We start from the raw sequence: 12139 nt of genomic DNA on the forward strand, positions 1-12139 counted from the left end.
AGCAGGATTGTAGTCCTCACGAAACCTGCCCGCCGCCCCGCGGTGTTGGGTTCGTTTCTTATTTTATTTTCGGCACTGCCTGTAGCTTTGAAACAAGCTGAAGGGGGACCCCTGCTGGCTGCAGGGTTGGTTGCCGTGCTGGGCATGCCCAGTAGGGGCCAGTCAAAGTTCCAGAAACTTTGACAGAAGTTTTCCGTGGTGGGCTCCATCCTCGATGTCACCCATTTGTGAGGACTAACATCCTGCTGTCTTGTGAGAACACCTGTTACATCAGGTAAGCAACATTTGCTATTCCCTTCCTAATAATTCCTAACGTTTGCTTTTCTGACCACCACAGCACAGTGAGCTGACAATTTCAATGTATTATCAACTATGATGCCTAGATCTCTTTCCTGGGTGGTAATTCCTTATATAGAACCTAACATTGTGTAACTACCAGCAAGGATTATTTTCCCTATATGCATCACCTTGCACTCGTTCACATTAAATTTCATCTGCCATTCGGAAGCCCAATTTTCCAGTTTCACAAAATCTCCAACAATTTATCACAATCCACTTGAGATTTAATTACTCTGCATAATTTTGTGTCATCCGCAATTTGATCACCTCACTTGTTGTATCCCTTTCCAGATCATTTATAAATATATTAAAAAGCACCGGTCCAAGTACAGATCCCTGAGGCATTCCACTGTTTACCTTTTTCCAATGTGAAAACAGACATTTAATCCTACTCTCTGTTTCTTGTCTTTTCACCAGTTGGCAATTCACAAAAAGGATGACTTTTTAGTTTTTCTTAGAAGCCTCTCATGAGGGACTTTGTTGAACGCCTTCTGAAAATCCACATGCACCACATCTACCAGTTCACCTTTGTCCACATGTTTATTCACCTCTTCAAAAATATGTAGGAGATTTGTGAAGCAAGACATTCCTTGGGTAAATCCATGCTGGCTGTATCCCATCAAACCATGTCTATCAAAATGTTTTGTGATTTTATTCTTTATAACAGTTTCCACAATTTTTTCTGGCACTCAGATCAGACTCACTGGTCTATACTTTTCCGGATCACCCATGGAACCCTTTTTAAATATCTGGGTTACATTGGCCACCTTCCAGTCTTCAGGTACATCAAATAATAGGTCTGAAATTTCATTTTTTATTTTTCAGAACCTTGGGCTGTATACCATCTGGGCCAGGTGATTTACTATTCTTCAGTTTGTCAATCTGGCCTACCACATCTTCCAGGGTCACCATGATTTGGTTCAGTTCATCTGAATCTTCACCTTGAATACCGTCTCCGGAATGGGTATGTCCTCAACATCTTCTTTAGTAAACACCGAAACAAAGAATTTGTATAGTCTTTTCCATGATGGCAAAAGACTAAACAATTCCACCCAGAGAAACAAAATCTCTGGCTGCAAGCCAGTGAGCCGCCTGGTCCAAAAATATTGGACCCTGATGGAGACGATTTGGCAAATGACCAAATTGCAGAGGCCCATCTTAGATCCATGAACTATGAATGATGCTGCCACTCCAGCGCCACCAGAATCACATCGCCTGGATGATTCTATCCGCCATATCACCTTGCCCACCAGTGACCATGGGGGAAAACCATAAAGCAGGACCAGAGCATCGACTCCCTCTGCACTATGCTCTCTCTGCCTGCTGAAGAAACGGGAGGCCTTGCATTCTGCCTGGTTGCCATTAGATCCAGATGGGGAATGCTCCATCTGTCTCGAATGAGACACATTGCCCTTTCTGATAGATCCCACTGTCTGACACAACTCTCATCGGACATCCTCGCAACAACAGTAGAAAGGCACGCAATGCGTATCTCACAGCTTTCATCTCTGATTAATAGACCAACCAGTCTCTTTCTTCGACCACTAGCTTTGCGCTGACCGATCCTGACACACCACTCCTCAGCCCAAAAGACTAACCAGTACCCAGTCTGGAATTTCCAGAACCGCACCACATTCCACATTGGGTCACAGAAGCCACCATGACAGGCTGTTTCTGCTTTCCCCTTCGAGAGGGAGAGGAAGATGCAACTCCTCCAACAACGGATTCCACCTGAAAAAGAGAGCCCTCTGAAGGTGCAAGCATGTGAGCCTTCTGAAGGTGCCACATGTGAGCAAAAGCCCATGGGACCAAAGCAATCGTTGATGCCGTAGAGCCCAGGACTGCAACTAGTCCCAGGCTTTGGGGACTACCAGCCACAACAGGTGACAAATTGCTCCATCCTTGTTAGTAGGCTGAGAAATGAAAACAAGGAATATACCAAATAGAGTCAAATCATCCTGTTTCCCCAAGTTTTTGACAGTACTTTTAATGGGTTGACTCCGGTACAGCCGTTGCCTTTTTCCAATTTCCATATCATTTTGTGGTTTGATGGGCCTGCAAGGGAACTTTTATTTGTTCATCCTCTCCCTCAAAAAATAAGATCAGCTTTAGGGATTAGGGTTTACTTTGTGGAATTAGCATCTGCGGTGATGTGAAATGAAAGTTTTGGGGCTGCAAATTCTTACTCTGACTGTAAATGCCTGCTTCTCCGGTCCCTCAGTGTAAACTCATAACTGAGACTCTATATGCCGCCTTAATCCTCTGCAGGGAAATTACCATTATTTCAGCGTGCCTTGCCACAGATACGAGGCCTCTACTTATTTTATGCATTCAACACTTCCATGCTGCTTCAGAATGTGGGAGGGAGATCGAGAATAATATGCATGTCGCCTTCTTTCAAACAAAGCAAATTTAAGTTAGAAAGCAAGTTGAATTAGCACATAGATGGGAAGTCGTTTAAATCTTGTTCACAAACTGTCTCACCTTTTCCACTTCCTCAATACTTGTGCCTTGCCTTCCTACCAAACCCAAAGATGTATGGAGTATTGCAGAGAGAATTTAATCTGTTTCTGCACTAGTGCTGCGCAGAGAGGACTAAAAGCCTTCCGTTTCACTGAGACCGACATTGCGTAATCTTGAAACAGTCAGATTGTTTTTTCTTTATATTTCAATTACTTAAGTTTCCTAAAAGCCAGCAAAATCATCTGCTTGTGTGCAAAATTAAGAACTTTTGCCAATGAGATTCTTGGTCTTGGGTCATTGTCTTTCCTGATACCGAGACAGTGCACATGTTCAATTTTGATGGTTCCCTGCAGACTTGGAATTTCTAGTGCTTCCAGGAACCATTTTTCCAGAAAGCTTGATAGATTGGCATCAGTGATTTCTTCCATCAAGCCTGATGTTATTTCTGCGGGATCGGTTTTCCAAATCATCTATTTTATTATCTTGAAGTTTTATAATTAGTTTTATAATTAGTTCTAGTTTAGTGATTCCACCCTCCTGCGCCACTGCCTTGTCTTCCACAATGGAAATTCATCCCTCCACAGTATCCAGTCAGAAATTGCATTCTTTGTCTGCTATTTGTTCCAATATTGTGGAAAGGTTTTCCTGTAAAGCAGCAACCACCACTGTAGTCAGTTCTGTGATAGTTTCCCTCATGAGACCAGGCCCAGAAGAACTCACTGCAGCAGCGGCCATTTTATCTTCTCCGCTGGTTTTTCCTTGTCTTTTTTTTTTTTTTTTTTTTTTACCCTTTCCAGGTAATTTATACATAAAAGTATCAATTGACATATATGTCGGGGTCTCAGCCTTTTAAATCCCAAATTCGGCATCTTTTTAGGATCAGATTGCAACAGAATGAAGAGAGTGGCACCCGGAGCTCTGAGAAACACTTCCTCCCAGGCTCACCACATCACATGATCCCCCCCCCCCCCACGCCTCTTTTTGGAAGGTACTGTGTCCTCCACCATGGACTGGACCCAGATTTTCTCCCCAATCTGGCCTCACACTGCCGCCGCCTTTCTGCCTAAATAAGCCTTATGTAACAAGAGGAGAAAATCTGTGGGAAAAAACTGAGTCTTCTGGGAAATCCCCAGTATCCAGACTGTCTGACACCAAAGGGAAATATTCTTCCTCTGAGCCACTCTGGCCACCTGCAGCACCAGGTACTGCAGGAAACAGCATCGGAGTGGATCTCCCTGCTGCACACACTACTGCTGATGGCACTGCTGCCTGAGACAAAATGGCCGCCGTTCCCACACTCAAGATCGCATCATCCTCAGAAGACCTAGGAACTCAGGATGCCGTGGCCGATCAGGGACCAGGAGGAGGGACGCCCACACACCCAGAGCACAAGCCATGCCTATTCAGCCTAGCATTTTAACACGTGGCCTGGAGCAGTGTGCCTGAGAATTGCATGCTTCATCCTGGGAAAACTCGCCCATGTCAAAGAAATCACTGGAGTAGCCATCCAAAGCTAGCTCCTCTGGCTGCTCCACTCACAGACTAAACATACCACCGCAAACAGCAGAGGACTCCTCTGCTTCTTTTTCTATTTTTTTTTTTTTTACTTTAAGTGCCAATACCTGCTCCTGAGGCTTGCAATTGCAGAACTGCCAACCAAGACTACCACTACCTCATGGGGGATGAGGGGATCTGGACCACCAGATGTCCACCCCAAGGCACTTCCAGACAAGTTTTCAGAAGGGTCACCAACCCCCAGCTCGTGTGCCTCAAAACCGGAGGGGATGGCCTCACCAGGACCTCACAGGCCCCTGGGAGGATAAGAAAATATTCTTCTTTTATAAATCTGTTTTTTTTTAAAGATCTCTCCAGGCTGCAGGTTTTGCACTATCATCTGCTGGAGACAGAAAAATACTGAAGGACTGCAGGCGGCACACTAGGTTAAGTACAGGGTTAATGAAACTTTGTCTGTCTCCATTGGGTGGCAGGGATGCAAAACCCAGGAGTCTGGACTGATCTGGGTACACTGGGTACATAAAGGGAACTCAAAATCACTGAGTTTCGGAAATCTGATTGTGTGCGTAAAGGAAAGGCGATATCTAAGGTTACAGAAGTACGCTGTATCAAGGAGATGATCACAGCAGCGAATGAAGCAGCAGATACTAGCTCATTCTATGAAAGCACAGACTATTGTCATGTATAGAACTTTAGATAGTGTCTCCACTAAAAATATTTAAGGTGACAACATGATCATCGTTGCCTGTATTTTGTGAGCCAATACCACTTGGATGCTCAAGTCATGGAGGAAGCATCTGTTGCTGTGGAGATCTTGTGAGGGGCTCGAGTAGCTTCCTGCCAGCACTGGGAATAGCTTTGTTACATCCCATGCTTGATGGGCTGGCCTGACTGAATGTAGAGAGAGATGAAATTACTACTTACCTGATAATGCCGTTTCCTCTAGAGAAGTCAGGCCACTCCATGCTCCCTCCCAACGCTACTAATTTTTCCCTTTTCATTTTCTTGAGAACCCTCTTTAGGGTGCAGTAGTGAAAACAGAAGTGTCGCATGACTGAGAGTGGTTTCTCTGAGTTTTGGTAAGTTAAAAAAAAAAAAAAAAAAAGACTCCCCCCTAGTATGTTTGTTCAGGAGTAGTTATCTATTGTCTTTCCCTTTGTTTTCTTGGCCTTCTGGAAGTTTTAAAAAAAAAGTAATAAGAAAGGGATAATCCTTTATTTTCCTAGCGTGTAGCAGATGGACTCAGGACCAATGGGTATAATGTACTCCTGATAGCAGTTGGAGGCGGATCAGATTGCAATCTAACGTTAGCCCTAGTACATATACCCCTGCAGGAAGTGCAGCTCTTCAGTATTTTCCGTCTCCATAGCAGTTAGGGACTCTATGCACGCTCGCACAGCGTTAGAGTAATTTTACCAAAGAAAACCAAAATAAGAAGAAATCTTATCTCTACAGATGAGCCCCACTCTCCTGCGGTGACACCCATTGGGTCCCTCCCCCAGTTGAGAATTCCCGAGGTGATTTCTGCTATCCCTCAGAGGTAAACCTCGGTCCAGCAGCCGACCCTCAGCGGGGACCTAGCCCCCGACATCAGGTGAGGCTGAGAGGCAGCGGGTGCAACCTTGAGCGTGGCGGTGAAGGTATTTTCCCTCTCCCCCCGCAGCCGGAGACCGCCTGGAACGAGATCGGGAAGCACCGAGACAAGGTAAGGTAGAAATCTATTTAAAAGTCTCCGGTCTCCGAAGCTCAAGGAGTCGCACAGGTTGCCAGCTGGGACCAGTGCCACCGGGTTGATCTGCCCTAGCAGGGCTAGACCCCAGTCAAATCCGAGGGTCCTTCCACGTGGAGATCCTCCGAGGTGGTCGCCATATTGTCCGCATGGTCGCTGTCACCATTTTGATCTGTTCGCCGCCCTGTCCGCCGTTCCGACCCATGCGCACAGAGGCGAGCTGTGTGCACAAATACCTTGTGCGCACAACATCGTGCTCCCAAGTACCATGTGCACAAGCGACGCGCATAGCCACGCGCTTACTGTGCCGGGCGCATAACTTCGATCTGTGCGCACAACAGCGCACACATCTCCCTGAGTGCACACCAAACCTACGCACGCAGCTTCGCACCGGAGCGTACAACTGTATCTTACGCGCACAAGCCATGGCACCACCGGAAAAGAAACTCAAGGCTCAGGGCCTTTGCCCAGCATGCCACATTAGAGCTGCACAGCATGAGGAAGCCACGGCCCTGTGTTTACAGTGCGACAAGGCCCTAGGGGATCCAACTCATGGCCCTCCCCAGCCGGTACCGGGTTCCAGCCGCTCAAACAGTGCGCCGGACCTAGCATTGCACAGCGGGCCCCCCCCCTCAAACGGGGCTCCCCAGGGACACGGCACCCCTTAGTCTAGACCCAGCATCTATTTCCTGGGTGGAATTCTTCAAAGGTCTGCATACCTTCATCCACATGCAACCGGGGCCTCCTATAATATGGCCACAAGCTCCACCAGAGGACCTCAACATCCCGGGACCCTTTATGCCCAGGGAAGTGATCCCTCCACCCAGAAGCCTCACCTTCGAGGAAACGGACAACTCTGATGAGGATTCAGAACCCCTGGAGGAGGGGGAACTCCCTCCGGGGACAGAGCCCCACCAAACCATGAGACGCTTCTTCACCAAGGACGAGCTTCCAGACCTGGTCACACACAGCTTAAAAGAGCTTGCTATCCCGGGCACAAGCGCCTCAGGGGAACCTAAGACGAACCCTACTAGAGGGACTCCGTCAGCCCTCCCGTCATTTCCCACTATTACAAGCCGTCCAGCAACTAATTGACCTGGAATGGGATGCCCCGGAAACTACGTTCAAAGGGGGGCGGGCTCTGGCAGCCATGTACCCTCTGGACCCAGCCGCCAAAGATCTCCTGGCATGTCCGAGAGTGGATGCTATGGTCTGCGCGGTTTCGAAGCGCACTACTATCCCAGTGGAGGGAGGAGCAGCACTCAAGGATGCTCAAGACAGACATCTGGAATCTATCCTCAAACAGTCCTTTGACATCTCCACTATGTCTCTACAGATTGTGGCCTGCTTTGCCGTGGTGACACGCGCCTGCTTGTCACAGACCAGGAGCAACACTCCTGGGGAAGCCCTGGAACCAGCAGTATCATTCCTTGCGGATGCTGCTTCGGATCTGGTGCGTACCGCAGCTAGAGGAGTGTCATCCGCCATGGCAGCCAGAAGACAACTCTGGCTCCAAAACTGGTCGACCGACGCATCTTCCAAAATGAGACTCACAAGAATGCCCTTCAAGGGAACCCTCCTGTTCGGAAGCGAACTAGAGAAACTAGCCAACAAATGGGGCGAGTCCCCACTGCCGCGGCTACCAGAGGACAGGAATAAGAGAAACCAGCGACCCTTCCCCCGACTTCCAGGGGCAGAGGATCACAGCACTTCAACCCATATATAAGTACATATCAAGTGACCCGCCCCGCAGGCCGGAACCAGTCCTTTCGGAACAAGCACAACAAAAGGGGAGCCAGCTCGGGCCCAGGCCCCAGTCGCACCCCACAATGAAAATCAGCCGACCCCACAATGAAAATCAGCCAACCCATCCAAAGGAGGAAGCCATAGGGGGCAGGCTTGCCCTATTCTACCAAAGATGGGTCGAGATAACTTCGGACAAGTGGGTCCTAGCCATCATTTGAGAGGGATATTACCTGGATTTCCCTATGGACAGGTTTGTGGAATCCCCCTGCCACGACCTTTACAAGAGGATGGCAGTGGAAGCTACACTGACCAGATTAATAGCCTTAGAGGCTATAACACTGGTGCCTCCGCAACAAGTAAATACTGGACATTATTCCATCTATTTTATCGTTCCCAAGAAAGAAGGAATGTTCAGGCCCATCCTGGACCTCAAGTCGGTCAATCGTCACCTGAATATTCCTCGCTTCCGCATGGAAACCCTACGCTCGGTAATAAGGGCGATACAACCGGGAGAGTTCCTTACATCCCTGGATCTGTTGGAAGCCTACCTACACATTCCGATCCATCAAGAGCATCAGCGTTTTCAATGCTTCACGATCCTGGACCGTCACTATCAGTTCCGGGCACTACCATTCGGGTTAGCCACAGCACCCCGAACGTTCACCAGGATCATAGTGGTGGTGGCAGCAACACTAAGGAAGGAAGGAATCCGCGTACACCCTTACCTAGACGATTGGCTGATCAGGGCGAAATCCCCAGAGGAGAGCCTCCAGGCAACCAACAGAGTCAAAACTCTACTGGAGAGCCTCGGGTGGGTTGTCAACACAAACAAGAGCTGCCTGCAGCCCTCCCAATCTAGAGAATACTTGGGAGTCCGGTTCGACACCAAACAAGACAAGATCACCCTGACACCGACAAGGAATCAAAATTGATGACCCAGTTGTGAACCCTGTTGAGCGAGCTTCGCGCCACAGCATGGGACTACCTACAGGTCCTAGACCTCATGGCATCCACACTGGAAGTAGTGCCATGGGCAAGAGCTCATATGAGACCCCTACAGCGCTCACTACTATCACAGTGGAATCCACTGTCCCAGAACTACACCATACGCCTTCAGCTCCCGGACAAAGTCTGGACCCAACTACAATGGTGGCTACAAGAAGACCATCTGAGCCAGGGAGCGAGACTAACCTCACCATCCTGGATCCTGCTCACCACGGACGCCAGCCTACGAGGATGGGGAGCACAGTTCCAGGAGCTAACTGCCCAAGGGCAATGGAACAAAGAAGAGTCGGGGTGGAACATCAATCGCCTAGAGGCCCGGGCAGTCAGACTAGCCTGCCTACGGTTCAGTCACAGACTCCGAGACAAAGCAGTCAGAGTAATGTCTGACAATGCCACAACAGTGGCCTACATCAACCGTCAGGGAGGAACCAGAAGCCAACAGGTGTCTTTGAAAATAGACCTCCTAATGTCATTGGCAGAAGCGAATCTTGAAGAGATCTCGGCCGTCCACATCACCGGGAAAGACAACGTAGCTGCGGATTACCTCAGCAGAGAAAGTCTAGACCCAGGAGAATGGAGGCTGTTGACCACAGCATTCCAATTGATAATAAACTGTTGGGGAACACCAACCATGGACCTCCTGGCAAACCGGTCCAACGCCCAAGTGCCCAGTTTCTTCAGCCGCAGGAGGGAACCCCAGTCCCAGGGAATCGATACCCTGGTACAGACCTGGCCACAAGAGACTCTGTTATACGCCTTCCCGCCGTAGCCCCTATTGGGCGCAGTCATCCACAAGATAGAACACTACAGGGGACCAGTACTTTTAGTGACCCCGGACTGGTACATAGACATGCGAACTGCTGAAAGGGAGCCCCCTTCCGCTACCTCCACACAGAGACCTGCTCCAACAGGGACCGATCCTCCACGAGGATTCAGCTCGATTCTCTCTTACGGTCTGGCCATTCAGAGGACTCGCCTGAGGAAGAGCGGATACTCGGGGGCAGTAATTGACACCCTACTCGGAGCACACAAGTTCTCCACATCCCTAACATACATAAGGATTTGGAGAGTATTCGAAGCCTGGTGCGAGGACCACGACATCATACCACACTCAGTCAAAATTCCTGCGGTTTTGGAATTCCTGCAGAACGGCCTACAGAAGGGATTGTCTCTCAACTCCATGAAAGTACAGGTGGCCGCATTGTCATGCTACGGAACCAAGAGCGAGAGCGGCAGCATAGCCTCTCATCCAGATGTCTCCCGCTTTCTGAAAGGAGTCAAGCAGATCCAACCACCCCTAAAGTGGCCGGTGCCTCTTTGGAACCTCAACCTGGTCCTAGATTTCCTAGCAGGAACCTCCTTCAGACCTCTCCGCGGCCTGTCTCTCTGACTATTAACATTAAAGACAGCCTTCCTGCTGGCAGTCTGTTCGGCCCGTCGTATATCCGAGCTACAAGCACTGTCCTGCCGGGAGTCATTCCTCAGACTCACTCCAGGAACCATCCAGTTATGCACAGTTCCGTCGTTCCTCCCCAAAGTGGTGTCTCACTTCCATCTCAACCAAACCATCTTGCTACCATTGCCAGATGAGCATAAGAATGCGGAAGAGGCTCGAAGTCTACGCCATCTCAACATCGGCAGACTCCTAGTCCGATACCTGGAAAGGTCGGAATCTGTACGAAAGACGGACCATCTATTCGTCCTTCACAGCAGGAAGAAGCAAGGGGAAGTGGCCCTCGCGAGCAACCATAGCCCGCTGGATCAAAGAAGTCATCAAGGCGGCCTACGTAGAAGCAGGCCAGCCACCACCTTTACAAGTCAAGGCCCATTCTACTAGAGCCCAGGCAGTGTCCTGGGCGGAAACCAAGATGCTGTCACCCACCGAGATCTGCAGGGCAGCAACATGGTCCTCCATCCACACCTTCTCCAGGTTTTACCGCCTGTATGTTCAGGGTCACGGGCAGCCTCCCACCCGGTTCGGGAGTAGCTTTTATACATCCCATTGGTCCTGAGTCCATCTGCTACATGCTAGGAAATGGAGAAATTACTTAACTGATAATTTTGTTTTCCTTAGTGTAGACAGATGGACTCAGCATCCCACCCACGGCTGCCGTTACTCATGGAATTCTCGGGTGACATCTCCGAGAGCGAGTGATTCACGGGTAAACCATGCTTTCCTTCAGCTAGGACACCCATCCTACCGGGTGTCGACACTTCTCAGTTGAGGGCACTGGTGGTCTCCAGCTATAACCAATTCAACCGATTCAAATTAATTAAGTTAACCAAGTTATAAAGTTAATTAAGTTATCCAAGTTATAAAGTTAATCAAGTTATTCAAATTATTCAGTCATACATATATCCACAATGCTTTTCAAGGAGAATACTGAAGAGCTGCACTTCCTGCAGGGGTATATGTACTAGAGCTGACATCAGGTTGAAATCTGATCTGTCTCCAACTGCTATCAGGAGTACACTATACCCATTGGTCCTGAGTCCATCTGTCTACACTAAGGAAAACGAAATTATCAGGTAAGTAATTTCTCCAATTTACATCTGGTTTTCAAAGTTGTCCACAGTTAACTTTTGCAGAAAATTCTGGCAGATTTTTGTCAGCACAAGGCTATTTGAGGAGTGACATCAGTGAGCCTGTGAATCTCTTGCTTCATCTGCTGATAGGTATACACAACCCATGTGTGATGGACTGGCCTGACTTTTCTAGAGGAAAGGAAATGATCAGGTAAATAGTAATTTCATCCTCTTACATCTTCCTGCCTACTGCAACTGCTGATTGGAAAGTTTTCTCCCCCCATCCCTACCCCGTCCCTTCACTTGAAGCCTGTGCACCTGCTGTCTGCTTTAATCTGCAGACTTCTTCTCACCATCTTCCTTCTGGGTGCACATACCCTCCTGTCTGATGTTTAGCCGTATATTCCCTTGCATGATTGAATTTGAAATTTGGGTGGAAGAGTTTGGTTTCACTATTTTGTGTGTTCCATTTAAAGTACTTGGGTCACAGGTTTGTTCACAAGTATATATGCAGAATAAAGATAATAAATAGCAACTGAGGCTAAGAAACCTTAAGAATGGGGGGGGGGGGGGGGAGGGTCTGTAAATCTGTGCAATAAAGAGTAGTCCATTCAATCTTCTCTTTGTTTTTTTATGTTTGTTATACCATTGTTAAATGTTTTTTTAGATTATGATCCATCTAGAATAATTTATTTATTATGGCAGAACAAAAAAGTTTAATAAATAAAAATAAATAAATAAAATGTATTCCCAAAATGTGAGCTCTTCTATTTAGTTTGAAACTCCTTTCCTAGCTGTCAGAAGATTGGATGTTGT

The 12139-nt window shown here is 48.1% G+C and overlaps 1 protein-coding gene across 1 annotated transcript in view; it reads left to right on the forward strand.

Moving 5' to 3' along the window:
* The window catches only part of LOC115100985 (acetyl-CoA carboxylase 2-like), a 982255-nt gene that overhangs the window by 794213 nt on the left and 175903 nt on the right, over nt 1-12139 (forward strand).

This window comes from Rhinatrema bivittatum, chromosome 11, assembly GCF_901001135.1.
Source record: "Rhinatrema bivittatum chromosome 11, aRhiBiv1.1, whole genome shotgun sequence".
Classification (NCBI taxonomy): Eukaryota; Metazoa; Chordata; class Amphibia; order Gymnophiona; family Rhinatrematidae; genus Rhinatrema; species Rhinatrema bivittatum.